The sequence below is a fragment of the Corythoichthys intestinalis genome, chromosome 14 (assembly GCF_030265065.1).
Source record: "Corythoichthys intestinalis isolate RoL2023-P3 chromosome 14, ASM3026506v1, whole genome shotgun sequence".
Classification (NCBI taxonomy): domain Eukaryota; kingdom Metazoa; phylum Chordata; class Actinopteri; order Syngnathiformes; family Syngnathidae; genus Corythoichthys; species Corythoichthys intestinalis.
Window position 1 is genome coordinate 6919257 of NC_080408.1, and position 21880 is coordinate 6941136.

The 21880-nt window shown below is 38.4% G+C and overlaps 1 long non-coding RNA gene across 2 annotated transcripts in view; it reads left to right on the top strand.

Moving 5' to 3' along the window:
- Window positions 1-21880, top strand: part of LOC130929701 (uncharacterized) — an 83892-nt gene that overhangs the window by 20467 nt on the left and 41545 nt on the right. For both annotated transcript variants that reach the window (XR_009066942.1, XR_009066943.1), the window contains exon 3: window positions 15373-15446. This is a non-coding gene — a long non-coding RNA (uncharacterized LOC130929701). The remainder of the gene's footprint in view (window positions 1-15372; window positions 15447-21880) is intronic.

Below are 21880 nucleotides of genomic sequence, written 5' to 3' on the forward strand. Positions count from 1 at the left end.
AAAAATAATTATAGTGGACAGCCGGAAGCCAAATCAATTAAAACGCCACTTAAAGACATTAGACCCCAAGCTCATTGATAAGCCGCTTGTTTGTTTTCAGCGAAAACGTGCCGAATATTGCCAACAATTGCCCCACTTTGTCAGTGTTATATAAGTAAACTAGTAAGCACTGTTAGCATGCTCAGTGCAAAATAACCCCACACCATTGCAAACTGGAAGTGATACTGAGAGCAGCAAAAATAAAAACTGTCCTTCTGTCCAAAGACACCCTTTTTTTTTCTTCTATTCAGTTTTGTTTTTCGGTCAAATTTTTGGGCATATTGTCCTAATGAGTTAATGTTTCTAATCAATTTGAATTTGTTATTATTTACGGATTTTATTTTTCAGTATCAAATGGTCAAAAATGTACCTTGAGTGTATTTTTACAGTTTGGATGTGAATTTTTTTTTTTTTTTTTTTGTAATTCAGGCAAATTGATGCGCGTTAAGTCTTTTCTGTTACAAACAAAACAATGTTAATAAAGTTATACTTCATAAGTTGATCCTGTTATTTTCTCTAATAGAAAAAAATGACACAATGTAAGGCAGAGGCGTACTTATTATAATATTATTGACAAATGATACTATTTACAGTGGCGGCAGAGTTTGGGGGGGGGGCGCGAAACATTTACGTCTTCCTTGGGGGGGCGTAACAAAAAATAATTGAGAAGCACTGCCCTAAAATGAAACACAATTCGTTGTCATTTACTGCCATAGACGTCCAATCTGTTTAAAGTGGGACATTCATTTGCTGAAAACCTCCCAGTTCAACCAAACTGGACGTCTACTAGTGATAAACTCGATTCAATTCACAGCAGAAGGATGAAAACAGCAGCCAATAAGTTAAAACTTTAACGCGGGAATTTTGCCTGCGTTTTCTGTGAGCAACTTGGAAGTTTGGACGTTTATATTTTTTTCTTTTTGCCTTATCTAACCCCACCAAGCAATAGCCCCCGGCCTCTGGGTTCAAAGAAGCCTTCTGCTTGAGCTCTGCTTTATGAGGTGTGACAGAAAGGCCTGTCTGCCCAGACTGCCTGTGCAGACTGGAAATGTAAAAACTTTACATCGGGGCCGGCTGCGGTCGCTTTGGGGAGGACTTAAACTCACTTCACCCCTATACGGTCCCTCGTTTATAGGAAGTGGCGCTACACTGCTGAGTTGGCATGAAAGTGTGTGTAAGGTCGGGGCGGAGAAGGGTGGGTGCAGGGTTCTTATTACCTACACGGTTTCTAGTTTTCTTTAAAGACAAAATTTTAAAAAAGCTAGTGGTGGTGAGGTTTAAGAGTTGGAACCTCTGGGGAGCTTGCGATACAAGGTGATTTCACGATATGTCGTAGGAACAGTTATTGATACATGGGTTAGGAAATCATTCTATGATGTTCTACAAAATAAAGTAATAAACAGAAAAACAAGCTATGAATTGGAATGGGTTAGACACTCGTAGACGTCCAATCCATTTGAATTGGGAGGGTGGCTCCGCGCGCGCCAACCGGGAAGGCGGAACTTCGCGCATTCATCTCTGTCAAGTTCAAAAATAGACCCTTAGGTAGACATATGTAAAATTACCCAAAAATAAGGAGAGAAGAAACTCAGTTTTCCTGGCCTAGGAGAGCAAAAGAGGGACTAGCCAGAGAAATGCTAGATTACGCTGTATAGTTTCCAAAATTGATCTAAGGAAAAACCGTCCTTGCTATTTTTATTTAGGGGTTTGTCCTAACACAGAAAGGGTGCCGCCCTGAGGGAGGGGAGAGCAAGCTGGAGACACCCATGTGATTTTGGTTGGCTATGTGTGAGCATGTAGGTGGAACTAACTAATACGCGTGTGTAAGCAAAGGCACATGTAAACAACGGTCAAAATGACCCAGACACTTCAGTTATGCAACGCTGCGGCCATGGAAGATGTCCTCGAATGGAAAATTGTCCTTGAAGGTCTAGACGAAAGTCCAGACGCCAGGGGCTGAAGATGTCTCGGAAGGTCTAGTTACGCAATGATGCGGCCATGAAGCAAGGCAGTTGTCATCCCGACCCTCTTTACTCTTTGTAACACTTAAACATTATACTACAACCTAGTATAGCAAGCAATAATCATTTACTGGTTATATCAATAAGAGAAAAATATGGCAATATGTATTATTTATGGTATATATGAGCACAAGCAAATAATCAATCAAGCAAATATTTAATCAATCAACCCTCGATAATTACCTCACAATCTCTGATATTAACCCTTTGTACTGACTCCATGTTCCAAAAGTTTGAAAAAGACTCACCGAAAGCAGGTTGACAATTCATTCGTCGACAATGGTCAAAAACAAGACAAAAAAAGACGACGGAGGGACAATTCTGGATCCAAAACAAGGCTACATGTTTCCGAGCAGCAAAATCTGTCTTATCTCGGTGTCCAGTGTTTTTTAAGTCTGTGGGCCGGCCGAAGGTGTGTCCAGGCGTTGCTTTGGGGTCATCCCTCTCTGGCCGGTTTCGGGCTGTTTAGGTTCGTGCGTGAATGGGATGTGGTTGCCACAGCGACCGACTTTGGTCTTGACGTCACAAGCGCCTGCTATCAACTTTGTTATCCGGGCTGGCACTACTTGTTTTAGGACAAAGCGCGCTGGTCTTTGTCCTGGTTCGTTTGTCGGGAGGACTGATTGCCAGAGTTGGTGCGTCAATCTTGCTTGTGGCGCACACGTTTTGGGCTTCTGTGATAAGATGGTGTTGTGTATCTATTCTCTTTCTTTAAGCTATGGTGTGCTATTTATTTTACATTAGGTGTGTTAGAGTAGTGCAGTCATACAGTGAATATGAGAAATGATACTATTCCCTGATTGATTATATTACGTGTGTTCGAGTAATGCAAACAGTTAGACGGTGCCTACGAGAAACGGTACCATTTTTCCTTTTCCCCCTCATGAGCGCCGATAAGGTGATTCACTTTGCTGTGTTCAAGGCCACTGAGTGGAGTCTGCGTAAACTATAGTTAAATGATCTTGTTATACTAATGCAAACAATTATATGGTGTGTGCAAGAACGGTACCTTTTCCCGTCACTGAAAAGGATAAATGTCACTAATTGAATAGGAAGTGACCCAAAATCAACAGGAAGTAAACCGTAAATGCTCTATTATAAAGCGGAAGTGACCTGTACATGTGCCAAAATGTGCAGAAAGTTACCAAAAATCAACAGGAGATGATGTGAAATGCCCCAAAATTAACTCAATGCCGTTACTGGCAGTCAAAAAGTAAATTTTGAGGCATTGCGCATCATTTCTTTTTGATTTTGATTTTCGTTAGTCATGATATTCCTTATAAAGCAATCGCAACCCACATTGTCTATCTCTGTGCGGTAAAACCTGATAGGGACACGCAACTGAGAAGATTGCGGCTGGCTTGAACACAGAATTAGAAAACGCGGTTTACGTCAGACAGCAAGCAGACAAAAGTAACATAGGGATTGTGTAAAAAGTAGGGCTGTCAAAATTATCGTGTTAACGGGCGTTAATTAATTTTTTAAATTAATCACGTTAAAATATTTGATGCAATTAACGCATTCACTGAATGACCCGCTCACGCATTGCATCAAACAGATTACAATGAAGCCGTTTATGGACATTAAGAGTGAAGAGAATGCCACCGGCCGCTTGGGGGCAGCGCCGTTCCATACTAATGTTATTCCTTCTAAAAGTGGGAGAATTAGTAGTTGTGAGACGTTTATGCTGTTGGATTGCACATATTTCTGTAAGTTTTCTTTCTTTTAGTGGCAATTATGTGTCTCTTGTTGTATTTTGGGTAAGATGTGTTCAGAGATATATATGTTATAGAGGCGAGTGGACACAGGTGTTCTTTGGACCGCGCCGTTTATTCGCATAAGCTTCCGCAACTCCTTCACAACAAACTTAAGTATCATTTAGTGAAAGCACAACAAAAATAATATTCCTGTCTCTCAAAAAATAAATAATGTTCACAAAAAGAAAAGCACTTCAGTCTGTAGTAATGAGGCCCTATTCTCACACAGTTAAACAACAATGCAAAGTGAACTGGCATTCCCAATTAAAATACCGATGCAAAATACACATAAAACTTACTCAGACTTTGGTTACTCTATTCTTATTATTGTTATTTTTATTCTTATTATATTAACTCTACTTTTGATTGAAAATTTTACAAATTTTATTAACACGAAAACATGAAGAGGGGTTTAAATTAGGGGTGTCAAACGATTAAAATTTTTAATCGAGTTAATTACAGCTTAAAAATTAATCAATCGTAATTAATCGCAATTCAAACCATCTCTAAAATATGCCATATTTTTCTGTAAATTATTGTTGGAATGGAAAGATAGGACACAAGATGGATATATACATTCAACATACGGTACATAAGTACTGTATTTCTTTGTTATAACAATAAATCAACAAGATGGCACTACCATTATTAACATTCTGTTAAAGCGATCCATGGATAGAAAGACTTGTAGACAAGTTATAGAAATTTTATATCAAAACCCCTCTTCATGTTTTCGTTTTAATAAAATTTGTTAAATTTTCAATCAAAAAATAAACTAGTAGCCCGCCATTGTTGATGTCAATAATTACTTACACAATGCTCATGGGTGCTGAAGCCTATAAAATCAGTCGCACCTTAGCGCCAGCAGAGGGCGGCAAAACTCCGAAAAACACAACAAGTACACCTTTCACTGTGCTCTCATTTTAATCTGTTTGAGCGGGGCATTTGTGCTTTATTTGCGTCAAATATTTTAACGGGATTAATTTAAAAAATTAATTACCGCTCGTTAACACGATAATTTTGACAGCCCTAGTTTTAATATAAAATTACTATAACTTGTAACTATAACATTTATCTTTGAAGAACTACAAGTCTTTCTATCCGTGTATCACTTCAACAGAAAGAATTTTAAATAATGCCATTTGTGGATTTATTGTTATAATAAACAAATACAGTACTTATGTACAGTATGTTGTATGTATATATCCGTCTTGTGTCTTATCTTTCCATTCCAACAATAAATATGGCATATTTTAGAGATAGTTTGAATTGCGATTAATTACGATTAATTCATTTTAAAGCTGTGATTAACTCGATTAAAAATTATAATCGTTTGACAGCCCTAAAAAAAGTTTTATTGAACACAGGGTCAGTGACAGTAAGTCGGGATAAAAAAAATAATTAAAAAAACGAAGGAAAACCGCGGTGAGAGGCAGAGAAAGGGAAAAAAAAAAAAAGCCAATGATGCAACTAGCAATAAAGGGATATCCAAACTGTCAAATATCAGCAAGTCAATATCTCGGCAAGCCGCCTCGGATCGGTTCAAAGACACTGCTGATGAGCTGGAATTGGATGCAGGTACGACGTTGGAAAATCATACAAACAGGCAGCAGAATTTGACAAAATCATGCGAGCCGTCATACTAGCCTCGCTTGCTAGCTAACACTGCTATTCTCCCAGTCCAGCCCAACCATGTCATCACACCTAGCGTGCATTGCGCGCGAAAAACATGCCTCCGTAGGTCAAAACATGTACTAAATGTTATAGATTTTTAAATCTATGGCAATAATATATGTGTTACTAATGTGTTGTTTTGAAAATTATTATTATTATTTCTAACCCAGACATCTCAAACTAACCCATTTTAGAGCTGTAATTGCAATACCGTGATGCTTTTGCTTAGGGTTATCATACCGTCAGAATCTCATACCGGCACATGTCTAGTTATATTATTAGCTTCCGTGGGATGTCCTTGTGCCTTTTAGCTGTCCAGTCTCGCCATAACACTGAAAAAAACTTGCATCTTACACCCCACCCCCTTCCTCATCTCTTATCTTCCTCCTCCTCCTACTTCTCTTTTTTGTCCTCTACCGGGGCAATGGTAGTTCCCAGGTATTTGACCAGTGTAGCGTAGCCGAGAGGTTGCATGTTCAGTCCTTCGTGAGACAAAGGCAGCGTGCCTCCTAGTAGAGGGATGAAAGGAAAAGGGGCTGTGCAGCCACTCCTTTTTACGATGGGAGCCCTCCTTAGCGAGGCTTTCGAGCAAATAACCGCCTTTCTCTTCCTTTTTTTTTTTTGAACAACTTCTCTGAGTAGAAAGTGCGCCGGTGCGTATACGAGTTAGTGTGTGCTCGCAAACAGGACCGGATGTCATTTACATCACTTAAGGAACGTTTTCATATTGGTTTTTATGACACCCGTCGGAAGATGAAGTCGGGGCTATCTTAATTAGGCGATTTATACAAGCAGTCAATTGCGATAATGATTGTCATTGGAAAAAATTGATTTGGTGACAACCGAATGCCACATAAGCTGAATAGAAAATTTGCACAGGTTCTAAATGAGGAAAAAAACACCAGTTTAGCTGTCCACATTCAATCCATAGCTTGGATTACTCAGAATATTACGACGGAGGATGAGGGCCAAATAAAGGAGAAGAGGGAAAAAAAGGACTACGAGAAAAAAATTTATATTATTACATAGGGTAAACTGCTACGCACTTTACGTACATGTACCTTAGCTGTGAGCTACAATGTAGCATCAATATAAATCCATCTATTGATGATAATTTGATGTAGATGAACTAAAAGATAAAGGATTTCCTTATTTATGAAGGAGATTCTAAAATATAGACTCAGGACATGCACAATATTATTCCAATTCGCTATTATGTGACTTATAAAGCTACTATGTAGCTAGAAGCTACGACGAAGTGTCGGCAGCCTATAAATCATTCTGTTGATTATAATTTGATGTAGATGAAGCAAAACCAGAATGATTCCTTTATTTGTAAAACAAATTCTAAAATACAAGATGCTTTCAATTGCGTGGATTTTAACGAAGTCGACGTGCTACGTAAAGTACGTAGCAGTTTTTCAGCTACTTCTCATAGTAACAGTTCAACTTTTTTTCTCGTCGTAACAGTTTGAACATTTTTTTCTCGTCGTAACAGTACAACTTTTTTCTTCTCGTCGTAACAGTACGCCTTTTTCTCGGAATAACAGTTCAGCTTTTTTTCTCGAAGTAACAGTTCGGCTTTTTTCGTCGTAGCAACAGTTCGACTTTTTTTTTCTCGTCATAATAGTATGGCTTTTTTTCTCGTTTTAACAGTTCGACTTTTTTCCCGGTAGTAACAGTTCGGCTTTTTTCTTGTCATAACAGTACGACTTTTTTTCTCGTCGTAACAGTACGACTTTTTTGCTTAGTAACAGTTCGACTTTTTTGTCGTCGTAACAGTACGACTTTTTTTCTCGTGGTAACAGTACGAATTTTTTCTCGTGGTAACAGTACAACTTTTTTTCTCGTAGTAGCAGTTTGGCTTTTTTCCTCGTCGTAACAGTAGAACTTTTTTTCTCTTGGTAACAATACGACTTTTTTTCTCATAGTAGCAGTTTGGCTTTTTTCCTAGTTGTAACAGTATGACTTTTTTCTCGTGGTAACAGTCCGACTTTTTTTCTCGTACTAGCGGTTTGGCTTTTTTCGTCGTAACAGTATGACATTTTTTCTTGTGGTAACAATACGACTTTTTTTCTCGTGGTAACAGTAAGACTTTTTTCTTGTGGTAACAGTACGACTTTTTTACTTAGTAGCAGTTTGGCTTTTTTCCTTGTCGTAACAGTACGACTTTTTTATCGTGGTAACAGTACGACTTTTTTTCTCGTGGTAACAGTTCGGCTTTTTTTCCTCGTAGTTGCAGTTCGGCTTTTTTCCTCATCGTAACAGCGCGACTTTTTTTCCTCGTCGTAACAGTACGGCTTTTTTTTTCTCGTCAGAACAGTTCGGCTTTTTTTCTCGTCGTAACAGTACGGCTTTTTTTTCTAGTAACAGTTTGACTTTTTTTCTCGTACTATTACTACGAGAATCAAAGTCGTATTAATTGGTACATTAAAAGTGATATAATTTGTAATCTTTTATGAGCATTCATGAATGCTCATGACAGTGTCATGTCATAATTATGATTGTCTGATGACAGTCTTATGGCACCACTGTCAAATATAGTGATACCAAATACCAAAACTAGCAATTAATGAAACAACTGGAACAGTAACTGAAGCAATAGTTAGCACAAAACATGAATTTTAATTGTTATTTACCTCTGTAGCACTGCAATGCATGCTAGGAGGCATGTGGCAGGACAACAGTGTTGACAGCAGGTGGAGCGGTGATGGCCAAATGAAGGTTCTTGAAGCAATGAAGCATTGCAGCCAATTGGTTCAAAGCTTCATGGTGGTTCATTTGGTCATATGAGTCATATGATGCTGCTGTCAAATAAAGTGTTACCGGTTAATATCTTTTGGTGAAAATATCCCATGATACAGTGTGGACAGCTGCAGCTTATAGTCCAGTAATAATTTGCACAGGACATACATTTTGACTGTTATTTACATCTGTAGCGCTGTAATGCATGCTAGGAGGCATGTTGCAGGACGACAGTGCTGACAGGATGTGGAGTGGTGATGGCCAAATGAAGCTTACCTTACTTTAGCGAGGAACTAACGAAACATCTGGAACAGTAACTTAAGAAATGATTAGTGCAGAACATGAATTTTGATTGTTCTTTACATCTGTAGCGCTGCAATGCATGCTAGGAGGCATGTTGGACAACAACAGTGTTGACAGCAGAGGTTGACTGTCTCCCCCAAGGGAGCAGTGATGGCCAAATGAAGCTTCTTGAAGTAATGAAGCTTTGGTTCAAATTGTTTCAAACCTTCATCGTGGTTCATTTGCTCTTTGACAGTCGTATGATGTCACTGTCAAATAAAGTTTTACCGGTTAATCACTTCTGGTGTAAACATCCCATAATATAGTGAGAACAGCTGTGGTTTATAATCCAGACCGATTTATCTTTGAACAAATGCCGTTTTCGTGTCAAATTTCGTGGGTGGCAGCGTATATACAGGTGCGTATAGAGAGAGAAAATTACGGTATTAGCTGAAACAACTTACAGCCTTATGTGGGCCAAACCAGAGTGCTGCAGTCCTTTAGACATCAGACGTCTGAGTCTGCTCCTGAGTCATACAAGGCGACAGTCCAGCCAGACACAACGTTGCCACTAGAGGGCACTGTATCCTCCATCATTTGACAAAATACAATACTTTTGGACTTTTTGGGTAGATTTTTTTTTTTTAATTTTTAAGGGGTTAATTCTGACTTACGTAGAAATTGTTACATTGCCAGCGTATGAACAGAACTCGTGCGTAACCTAGGAACTACCTGAATTGCTAAAATATCGAATTTAAAAACAGATTTGACTCATTGTAAAGATATTTTATCAGCGTGTTTTAGCAAATCTAGCAAAATACATAATTCAACTGAATTTGACAGCAAAATCTCGGACGGATGAGGTTGAAACGTGTAGCTATGAAAGCAAAGCTGACTTATATTGTAGTTGATTCTGTGATACATGAGTGCTATGACTCCTACATTATCACATGCTCCCAGTTGAATTATGCACTCTGAGCTGCAGCTACTGGCGCTCACTGGACTGTTATCATCTCATTTGTTCGAAAGGGGGAAGGGAGCGGAAACCGCAGGAGTCTCTTTTTTTATGGTTCCAGCTCCTGAGACAACCTGTTCTCAGGCACCTCTCTTCTGGCACTTTTTTATGACATCATAAATTCCTCCATTTCCTCTGACCGGCCCTAGGTGGGTAGACATACCTGCTCGTTAATTGTCTGTCTGCCTCTGTCTTCTGTCAGCCTCCACTAGGGGTACCGCATGGTACGATACAAGGCTCACGATAATAATGATCTCACGATATGGCGATAGAGCAATGATCAATACATGGGTCAAGAAATCATTCAAGAAAGTAACTAATAAACAGACAAATAAGCTGTTTTCATCATTCTGATGTGAGTTGGAATGAGTTTATAACTAGTAGACATCCAATCCGCTTGAAGTGGGAGGGATGGCAGCGAATGAACGAATGTTCATTCGCTGCCACCCTCCCACTTCAGACGGATTGGACGTCTATGGCCGTCAGTGTTAGCCAATGCCAGGCAACATGTTCATTTTGGGACATTTCACGTTATTCCCTGTTGATTTTCGGTCACTTCCTTTTCCTTTTGGGGTATTTATGGGTCACTCCCTGTTGATTTTAGGTGACAGAATAGGAAGTAACCCAGGAATCTCTCCCACTGCAAAGGGATTGGACGTCCATTGCTGTCAATGACAAACAATAAGTTGAATTTTAAGGCTTTTCAGGTCATTTACTGTTGATATTCAGTCACTTCCTATTGATTTTGGGGTAGTTCTAGGTCACTTCTTGTTGATTTTTGGTTACTGAACAGGAAATGACTAAAAAATGTCCTCAAATGAATTGGAAGTGACTTAAAATCAACAAGAAGTAACCTTTTAAATGAGTTTGAGTCACTAGTAGACGTCCATTCCGTTCTAACTGGGAGGGTGGCAGCTAATATTAACCAGCAAAAATATTATAGAACTGTTATTAAATAATCATTAAAGTCCCTGTGACAGGATACAAAAAGTCTTAAATAGCATTAATATGTGAATTGAAATCATATTTTGAGACGATTCAACTATATATAACAATTTGGCGAAGCGCAGATAAGAAGTATAATTATATATATATGGCGGAAAACACAGACAAGACTGAAAAAGCAGTTTCTGCTCTTGCACTCCTCTTTAAAAGAAACCGCTGTATTTTAAGCCAAAACAACTGTTGTGTTTGATAGAAATATGTCTATATGCTGCCATAGCAGATTCATGGTGCATTAAGCCCGCAAACTATTTTTAATTTGCCCGTTTTACCCTCGAAACCCCCGTTTACAGACGTCGTGCAACCGTTGTTTTAACCCAGCAATTAAAACAAGATAAGTAATTATATTTATTATTCAAAATGTCTGTCATTTTTAGCTTAGAATCATTAATTGATGTCTAATATTTTGTTTAAAAAAAAAAAAACGACTTTTAAAAATTATTCACTCGCATATTTTAAACTTTTAAACAAATTACGTCACAATAAAAAAAATGGCGTCTGTAAAAAAGTCACGGATATCTACCTCATAACTATCGCTAAATTGTATGTTTTTGTTACTGTTGCATTTTCCTCGATATGTTAGATGATAAATAATCGATCCAAACAAAGAAAATCTGAAAAAAAAAAACGTTTAAAATGGTAAATCTATGAAAAAGAAAATCTCGACCACTCCTTGATGTCTGCGATTTCTACATCGCGACCCTTGTTATATTACCATGTATCACCTATAAAATCCCCCAAAAATACAGCTGTGGGCATTCACATCTGTGTCTTGACCAGGGGTCGCGTTAACCGAATACTTTCCGTCGTTGACCGTTTTTTTACAACGGTGACGGAAAAAACTGAAGTCCATCTGTCATTTTGACAGGTTGCAATTCACACCCCAGACCACAGGGTGGCGAGTGAGCATATTAATTAGCTATTGGCGCTCTTGATGCATGACGTCGTTGGCCTTACTCGGAAAAATGTCAAGGCAACTGAGTGTCCGAAGTTTCTTCAAAAAGCCCCAAAACGACAATGGTGTTGATAAAAGATGTGAAAAAAGAGGGACTGATGCAGTGAAGGATGACAACGAATCAAGTGAATCGCCGGTTAACTCCTCACTGCGGCGAGCAGTTGAAAACGCCACCAATTACCAAGAAGGGCAGAATTGGTAACACGGTGAAAGCGGCATAAAGCCAAAAAAGCGGACCAGACTAGCCAGAGCCTGAAATTATTTCAAGGAAAATATGGAGGTTGCCACCACTGTGTGTACTCTTTTTCCTAAGCTGAGCTCGCATACCACGGTAGCACGTCGGCTATGAACGAACACTTGACGCGCCGTCACCCAGGTGTATTTCGGACGACAACAGGAAACAACAAGCTAGCGGATTGTAAGTCCATACAATTTTCTAACGATTTTTAAAAAAAGTTGCCTTTATGTGCGTCGTATCAACGTGCATTTTTATTTAATAATAATAATAATTTTTAAAAAATTATATATATACATATATATATATATATATGTATATAATGGAATTATATAATATTTTATTATTATTAAATGTATTATTAGGCTCATGGAAGGTCCCACTTGGGGGGGGAAAAAAAAAATATATATATATATATATATATATTGTATATACTTAATATAATAAAAATATATATGGAAACACAGTACTGGCCTGCTTACTGTAATCCATGACTGCACTAATATTAGTTACTTTATATTATATTGTATTATTGTGTATATACATATAGTGACTGCATCAAGATATAGTCATTTTAAAAATTTAAGTGACTGGTAAAAATAGATTATGACCGGATTTTTATGACCCTGTCAGTCAAAATGACAGACAACGAAAAAGTCTAGCGCAACCTCTGGTCTTGACACTCAGTGATACATGTGACATGGAGTTTTTGGTTTGAAACAAGATAAGTACGTGACAATATCTCGTTAAAGTCATGGCGTCTGTAATTCTGCTCTTGCATGCTCTCACCTCCAGATAGGGTTTTGCTGTTTAAAAAACATTTAAAAAAAAAAAAAAAAAAAAAATGCCCTCCTATCCAAAGTTTTTCTTCCCCCTGAAAATTGAGATTTTAAGCTTTCCAAGGATGTATCACACAAGCATATAGGACAAATTTGAAATTTGGCCAAATTGGGGGTCTCTGAGCGGAACTTCATGTCACCTGAGTGTTTTCCGCCATATATATCCATACAGTGACACCTTTTTAAAACGATATATCGATTTTTGGTGGGAGCATATCGATCACCTTTTAGGATATACAGTGGTACCTCTACATACGAATTTAATTCGTTCCAGGACCTTGTTTGTAAGTCGAAATGGTCGTATGTCGAGCAGGATTTTCCCATAGGAATACATTATAATTCCATTAATTCGTTCCAAAGCCTAAAAACATACACTAAATTCTTAATAAATACTGCTGGCACTGTTACAAATGGCAATTAAACATAGAAAAACAAATAAGTTATAAATAAATAATTCAGAATAATATAATAATAAGAAGAATAATTAATAATTCCTGTAAATAATGTAACGAATCGGATTCTAATATGGCGGACACTTTTTACTGTCCCTGAACGCACCGCGAAGGTGACGTCTCAGTGAGATAGGTCGGTGCGGTAGAGATAATACTTTCGTTTTCTTGAGAGCGGTCAACTGCTTAAGACAATGTGCGTTTTGTGTTGGATAAGTTCTTAAATAAATGATAAAAACGTGACGAAGCTGGCGATTTCCTTGGCAATGTTACCACAATAATAATTGTCACCTTAACTTATAAATAGTGGCGAACGGTGGTCGGAAGAGGACCATGGAGCTGTATTGTTGAGCCAGTTCAGGGACGCGCACCCCAAGCTCATATTTTTCTATAACTTGCATTTTCATTTCAAAGGTAAGCATCACTTTTTTCCTTGTTTCTCCAACTGTATCAACTTTTTTTGAAAACTGTGTTGATTTCTCACACAAGAAAATCCACCGTGCGTTCGTTTGCAGTGCTGTCATGTCGTCGTATTTCGAGCAACTCGTCGGATGTAGAAACAAATGGCGGCTCAAATTTTACGTCGGATGTCGAAAAGATCGTGTGTCGAAGTGATCGTATGTAGAGGTACCACTGTAAAGTACCGCGATGTATCACCTTTCCGATATATTGTCATACCCCGAGTGTCTCCTCAAGGTTTCTTAACCTTCCGGGTACCTTTATTTGTTGTTTTTCTTCTTCAAATTTAGGTCAGTGACCTTTCTGCGTGCAAGTGCACACCAAACGAACATCAACAGCTCACTCTCAGACCTGTTGATACCTTTTGTTTGCCCAAATCTGGCGATGAAGAGCAGAAAAAGAAAGGATTACAGGGAAGAATGAGGTACTTTTGGTGGGGTGCAGGGTGGTTGAAAAAGAATAAGAAGAAGCTCTCAGGAACATTCAACCTTCACATCCATCTGATGCATGGCTGAGTCTCCTCGGGGAGGCGGGAACAATACGCGCACCAGCACGACAACATTCCTCAGGGGTTAAAAAGGTCAGGGGTCACCTGGCGACACCACCCTGCCAATCAGTCCCAAGGCACCAACGAGCTGTCTTTGTTTTTAGTTTATGTTGTAGCACTTGTTGAATACACTTCGCCACTCGTGTTACAATGTGCCCTTTGCTCTTTATTGGCAATATTACTGTCTCGTAAGGGTCAGTTGCCGTCATACAGTGGTGTGAAAAAGTATCTGAACCTTTTGGAATTTGTCACATTTCTGCATAAAATCACCTTCAAATGTAATCTGATCTTTGTCAAAATCACACAGATGAAAAAACAGTTTCTGCTTTAACTAAAACCACCCAAACATTTATAGGTTATCACATTTTAATGAGGATAGTATGCAAACAATGACAGTTGGGGGGAAAAATAAGTAAGTGAACCATCACATTTAATATTTTGTGGCCCCCCCATTGGCAGCAAAAACTTCAACCAGACGCTTCCTGCAGCTGCAGATCAGTCTGGCACATTGATCAGGACTAATCTTGGCGCATTCTTCTCGAGAAAACTGCTGTTGTTCAGTCAGATTGCTGGGATGTCTGGCATGAATCTCTGTCTTTAGGTCACAGCATCTCACTTTGACTTGGCCACTCCAGAATGTTTATTTTGTTCTTCCGAAACCATTCTGTGTTTTGGATCATTGTCTCGTTGCAGCATCCATCCTCTTTTTAGCTTCAACTGTCTGACAGACGGCCTCAGGTTTTCCTGCAAAACTTCCATTAATGATTGCAAGTTGTCCAGGCCCTGAGGCAGCTAAACAGCCCCAAATCATGATGCACTCTCCACCATGCTTCACGGTGGGGATGAGGTGGTGTTGGTGAGCTGTTCCATTTTTCCTCCCCACATGACGTTGTGTGTTACTCCCAAACAATTCAAATTTGGTTTTATCAGTCCACAAAATATTTTGCCAAAACTTCTGTGGAGTGTCCAAGTGCCTTTTTGCGAACAGTGAACGAGCAACAATGTTTTTTTAGACAGCAGTGGCTTCCTCCGTGGAGTCTTCCCATGTACATTATTCTTGGCCATAGTTTTACATATAGTTGATGTGTGCACAGAGATATTGGACTGTGCCAGTGATTTCTGTAAGTCTTTAGCAGACACTCTAGGGTTCTTTTTTACGTCTCTGAGTATTCTGCGCTTAACTCTTGGCGTCCTCTTTGGTGGACGGCCACTCCATGGGAGAGAAGCAACAGTGCCAATTTCTCTCCATTTGTAGACAACTTCTCTAACTGTCGATTGATGAACATCCAGACTTTTAGAAATGGTTTTGTATCCTTTCCCAGCTTTATAAAAATCAACACTCTTTGATCGCAGGTCTTCAGACAGCTGTTTTGGCCGAGCCATGATGCACATCAGACAATGCTTCTCATCAAGACAATTCTTACCAGGTGTGTGTTTTATCGTGGGTAGGGCAGCTTTAAACCACTCATCAGTGATTGGGCACACACCTGACTTAAATTGTTAGGTAAAAATTGGTTTAATTAGTGCGGCAACGATTAATCGATTAACTTGAATATTCGATTAGAAAAAAAATATTCAAATTAAATTTTGCTGCTTCGAGTTTCATTTAATTAAATTGGCATTGTAATGGTTTATTTTGAAAGTGTTTGCATTGAGTTTTATTAATTTGGATGGATACACTGCCCTCTAGTCTGCCTCATTTCACATGGCTGAATCCAGCTGTTTCATGTTTAGACCAACATAAGCTAAGTTTTTGTTTGAGCTAATGTTTTTTTAATGCATTCGTAATTTAGCTTATAGGTATATTTAGCCGTTTTCTGTGGGAAAATGTGTCTGAACCATTTGTTCAGAGCATTGTAAAAAAAAAAAAAAAATTTTTTTTTTTTAAAGTTAGCATTTTAGAGCATTTAAGCTAGCAGACGTTTGCTATGTAAGTTAGCCAATTGTTCTTTTGTTGTACATAGATCCTTATTTTTATTTTTTTTTCATACAGTTCGAGGCTCAGCTCAGGTATTTTAATTTTTCAGGTTCCTTATCAGATTATTCGAATTAACTAGTTCATCGATTAATCGACTGCTAAAATAATTGATAGCTGCAGCCCGAGTTTCAATTGCTCTTTAAGTCTCCTTAAGCAGAGGGTTCACTTACCGTAATTTTGGACTATAAGCCGCTACTTTTTTCTTTTATTTTGAATCCTACGGCTTTTCGTCCAGTGCGGCTTATTTTTTTATTTATTTGGGTTAATATAATTGGCAACACATCCCTCCTAGCATGCATTTCACCGCTACAGATGTAAATAACAATCACAATTCATGTTCAGTGCTAAGTATTTATTCGCTGTTCCAGTTGTTTCATTAATTGCTTGTTATGGTATTTGGTAACATTTTATTTGACAGCGGCGTCATAAGACTGTCATAAGACCGTCATAATTGTGACATGACACTATAATGGGCGTTACTGAATGTAGTCATCCGGCAAATTGTGTTACTAACTCAATTTATGTCCAGCTCAGATCTTTTACATCCATTCAAAAGTGAGATAAATTGCCAGATGACACTAAATGACATCCGTTATAAGCATTCATTAATGCTCATGACAGCGTCCTGTCATAATTATGATTGTCTAATGACAGTCTTAAGGCGCCACTGTCAAATAAACTACCAAACATCATAACTAGCAATTTATGAAACAAATGGAAGAGTAACTGAATAAATAATTAGCACAGAACATGAACTGTGATTGTTATTTACATCCGTAGTGCTGCAATTCATGCTAGGAGGCATGTTGGAAAACAACAGTGTTGAAAGCAGGTGGCAGAAGAGGTTGACTGTCTCCCGCTGTCAAATAAAGTGTTATCGGTTGATATCTTTTGGTGTAAACATCCCATAATACAGTGAGGACAGCTTCGACTTGTAGTCTGGTGTGGCTTATCTATGAACAAATGCCGTTTTCGTGTCACATTTGGTGGGTGGCGGCTGATAGTCAGGTGTGCCTTATAGTGGGAAAATTACGGTATTTGTTTTCCCCTCTTCTGTCATTGTTTGCATGCTGTCCTCATTAAAATATGAAAACTAAAGATGTCCCGATCGATCGGGATGCCGATCGATCGGGACATCTTTAGTTTTCATCGGGAAGCCGATCGATCGGGTCCGATCTCGTCATTTTCAAAGTTTCGGAATCGGCAAAAAAATATCGTACATGCCTTTTTAAAAAAAAAAAAAAAAAAATATATATATATATATATATATTGTAAATCAAATCGTTTTCTAATTGTATTTAACGTTACAAACAAAATGTCTTACACTCATCCAGAGTCTTTAGTTTTGGCTTAAAGTCGGGCTATCAAATTTATAGCGTTAACGGCAGTAGTTAATTTTTAAAAATTAATCACATTAAAATATTTAACGCAATTAACGCATGCGCTGCACGACCCAGTCACGCATTGTCGCGTTCAATCTATAATGGCGCCGTTTTACCTATATATAGAGCTAAAAGGCAGCGTAAATTGAGTAGAGTGAATTTTGGCAGCCTTTGGCGCTTTTTTTTAATTGGCTAAACCCTTACTATCCCTCTCTCGACAATTAGAAATATCGTGGGAAGCAATGTGGGGAAGAAAGGTAGTAGTTGATCATTTTCTTAACACCCTATGTTACTTCCCAACGCAGAGAAGATATATCAATTGGTGCCACTACGCACAGTCATGGTTGCACTTCCCATCATGCATTTGGGCAGAACAGTTAAATGGCTACAGTATCATTTACTGAAAGCTCAATAAATACACTAGATGGCAATATTTAGTCACAATATACAAAGTCACATGTATCCTATAAGAATTACAAGTCTTTCTATCCATGGATCCCTCTCACAGAAAGAATGTTAATAATATAAATGCCATCTTGAGGAAATATTGTCATAATAAAATACAGAACTTATGTACTGTATGTTGAATGTATATATTCGTCCGAGTTTTATTCATTTTTTTACTTAATGCATTGCCAAAATGTATATGATCAGGAAAAATTATCTGGAATGATTGGAATTGAATCGGGAGCAAAAAAAAAGCAATCGGATCGGGAAATATCGGGATCGGCAGATACTCAAACTAAATCGATCGGGAGCAAAAAAAAACATGATCGGAACAACCCTAATGAAAACCTATGGTTTCAGTTAAAGCAGACACTGTTTTTTTCATCTGTGTGATTTTGACAAAGATCAGATCACTTTTGATGGGGATTTAATGCAGAAATGTGGGAAATTCCAAAAGGTTCAGATACTTTTTAATACCACCGTAGCACTAGACTAGACCAAATTAATCCTTTAAGTCTCAGGTCATCATTGTAAATTTGAAGCTGTTGAAGCAATTTCTTTGTTTTAAATTGCCTTTCATAATCCAAGTTTTAAAAAAAAAAAAAAAAAAACATCAGCTCAAAAAATCGGCTTTGGATATTGGCAATCGGCTGAAAAACCTTTTAGATTTCAGTATAGGCAATTGAAAATCCTATATCGGTCGACCTCTACAAATAATCCCTCGATAGGGAATTGTTCTTTTTTTTAGGGGGGTGGGCATCACTTACTGGCTGGGAATTACATTAAAAAAGATCTTTGTTGTGAAAATGTAAATCAAAATTATAATCCCGCACAATATTAGAGCATCTTCCGGAAATCCCAAAATGCACTTGGGCGAGGGGGTGGGGAACAGGAGGTGCCAGTGGTTTGTCTCTGGGGTGGTCCGATGCAGCAGTGAGTGAGGTTTTAATGTCGCGGTATGTCCAGTACATACAGTACATTTGCACTTAATGACTACCAGACCTGCAGTTGGCCTCTGGGGTCCTCATTCACCCCCCTTCGCAAAAATGCCTACACATGCATATGCTTCACTTTAAAGGCGCGACGTCGTCTAAAAGCGCTATGCCGCCGCTCCCAGTGAAAATAGAACATAAGCCACAGTTTTCATAAAAGACGACCTAAATATTCAAAGTATGCGCAGTAATTACAGTCTGTGGTTCTTTTCATCCGTATGCACACACACCAAGGCACAAAGATTTAGGTTTGCTCTAATTTAATGATTTCATGTAGCCTGTTTCAAAGTACAAAAATGACACCCCCCCCCCCAAAAAAAAGTGAAATTCAATTCGAACTAAGGTTGTTCCGATCATGTTTTTTTGCTCCCGATCCCGATCGTTTTAGTTTGAGTGTCTGCCGATCCCGATATTTCCCGATCTGATTGCTTTTTTTTGCTCCCGATTCAATTCCAATCATTCCCGATAATTTTTCCCGATCATATACATTTTGGCAAGTCATTAAGAAAAAAATGAATAAAACTCGGACGAATATATACATTCAACATACAGTGCATAAGTACTGTATTTGTTTATTATGACAATAAATCCTCAAGATGGCATTTACATTATTAACATTCTTTCTGTGAGAGGGATCCACGGATAGAAAGACTTGTAATTCTTATAGGATACATGTGACTTTGTATATTGTGACTAAATATTGCCATCTAGTGCATTTGTTGAGCTTTCAGTAAATGATACTGTAGCCATTTAACTGTTCTGCCCAAATGCATGATGGGAAGTGCAACCATGACTGTGCGTAGTGGAACCAATTGATATATCTTCTCTGCTTTGGGTCGTTTTAGCTTGACAATCGATCCAAATATCTATCATTTTATTGGTGTTGCGATGTGTGTAATTACACGAAGTGGCATGATATGAATCCAAAAGTTATGCGTTTATGGATAAATGATGGAATATTAGCATTTCCCCAGGTGTTGTAACACCCTTTAAAATAATTAAACCTACCAGGACATCACGACAAGGGGTTGCGGGTCTTACCAAATGCACTACTGCCCTCCAGTGGCCAGTTTGATTGCTTTAAAATGGATTTTCAACTTTGTGCTTTGGAGCTAAGATGAATCAGAACTTAGAGATGTCTCTTGTGGAAAAAAAAGTAAAAGTATACGACTTTGGTACACTGAAACAATTCAAAATAGACCATATTTATACGTTTTTGGGAGGAAATGAGTTAAATGGCTAGAGCTTGCAATATTTGAAGCTTCCTGTAGCAACCTGCCCTCAAGCTGCTGCAGGGTCCTTCCGGGGTCCTACTGGCAGTCGGCCACAGATGCCCACACAGGTGCCTGATCAAAATCCTTTTTTATCCGCTTGTACTTGTTTGAACATTAATTTGCTGCTATCCCTCCCACTTTAAACGGATTGGACATCTATAGACGTCACTGAAAGCCAGTGAAAAGCAATGAGTTAGTATTGGGGCATTACTCGTCATTTCATTTTGTTTTTCGGTCACGGAAACGCAGTCTTCCTCCAGGCAAAACACTACCGCTTTTGTCCACGTGCGTCACAAAAATCGACCGTAACTGAAAAGTTACCTAGTGTTTAAATTTGTATGTAGAGGTACCACTGTATTGTCACACCCCTAGTCTATCTAGTGACGTACTAGTTTAAATTAGAAAAATTTAAATTAGAAAATGGCCAAAAAGAGCCACAGGTGCAGTGGCGCCCCCAGAAATTTTTCATAGGGGTGGCCAGATGGGGCCACTTAAAATCTTGGGGTGGCCAAAACTAAAAGCCATAATTTCAGGTTTTCATTATATTATTGCAGTAAAAAGTCACTGGAAAACTATCGGAAAGACTTAATGACACGGCTACTGATATACTTTGGTGTATTGTATAATATTTGATGTTACTAATGATTTAATGTGTATAGTCCATAACTGTCCAGTTAACATTTTGAGTTCCACAACAATTCTGTTTTATTGTGTTATGTATATATTAGGCATAAGGTGTACATTTAACTAGGGTTGTCAAACGATTAAAATTTTTAATCGAGTTAATCACAGCTTAGAAATTAATTAATCGTAATTAATCGCAATTCAAACCATCTCTTAAATATGCCATATTTTTCTGTAAATTATTGCTGGAATGGAAAATAAGACGGATATATACATTCAACATACTGTACATAAGTACTGTATTTGTTTATTATAACAATAAATCCACAAGATGGCATTAACATTATTAACATTCTTTCTGTGAAAGGGATCCACAAATAGAAAGACTTGTAATCCTTAAAGAATAAATGTGAGTTTGTATATTATGACTAAATATTGCCACGTAGTGTATTTGTTGAGCTTTCAGTAAATTATACTGTAGCGACTTAACTGTTCTGCCCAAATGCATGTTGGGAAGTGGTGCAACCATGACTGTGTGTGGTGGCTGCAAATTCTATATCTTCTCTGCGCTGGGTACACTACTGGGTGTTAAGAAGAAGATCAACTCGTGTCATTCTTCTCCACGTCGCTTCCCACAATATTTATAGTTGCTGTGGGAGAGATGGCAAAGCTTTTGCCAATTAAAAGCACGGCCCCAATGAATGCTTCTAACTACTCCACTCTGCCTCTTATCTCTGTATCGAAGTCAAACGGTGCCATTGTAAGCTGTTTGCGGCAATGCGTGAATGAGTCGTACCGCAAATGCGTTAATTGCGATAAATATTTTCACGTGATTAATTTTGAAAAATGAATTACCGCCTGTTTACGCGATAAATTTGGCAGCCCTACATTTAACAAATCAAAATAAATGCATTCATTTGGGATGAAATCCATAACTGATGCTACAACTATCTAACGATATACTGGCAAGCAGGGTGGCCAGTGGGGTGGCCAACCAATTTATAGGGGTGTCCGTGGCCACCCCCTGGTGGCGCCACTGCACAGGTGGCAGGCCCCTCGATCAGAAATCAGTGGCGAAAATAATGGTAACTTCTTTCTAAACTATTGTGAAATGTATGTTGTTACTTGAACATTACAAGTTCATAAAGATTTGATGTTAGACCA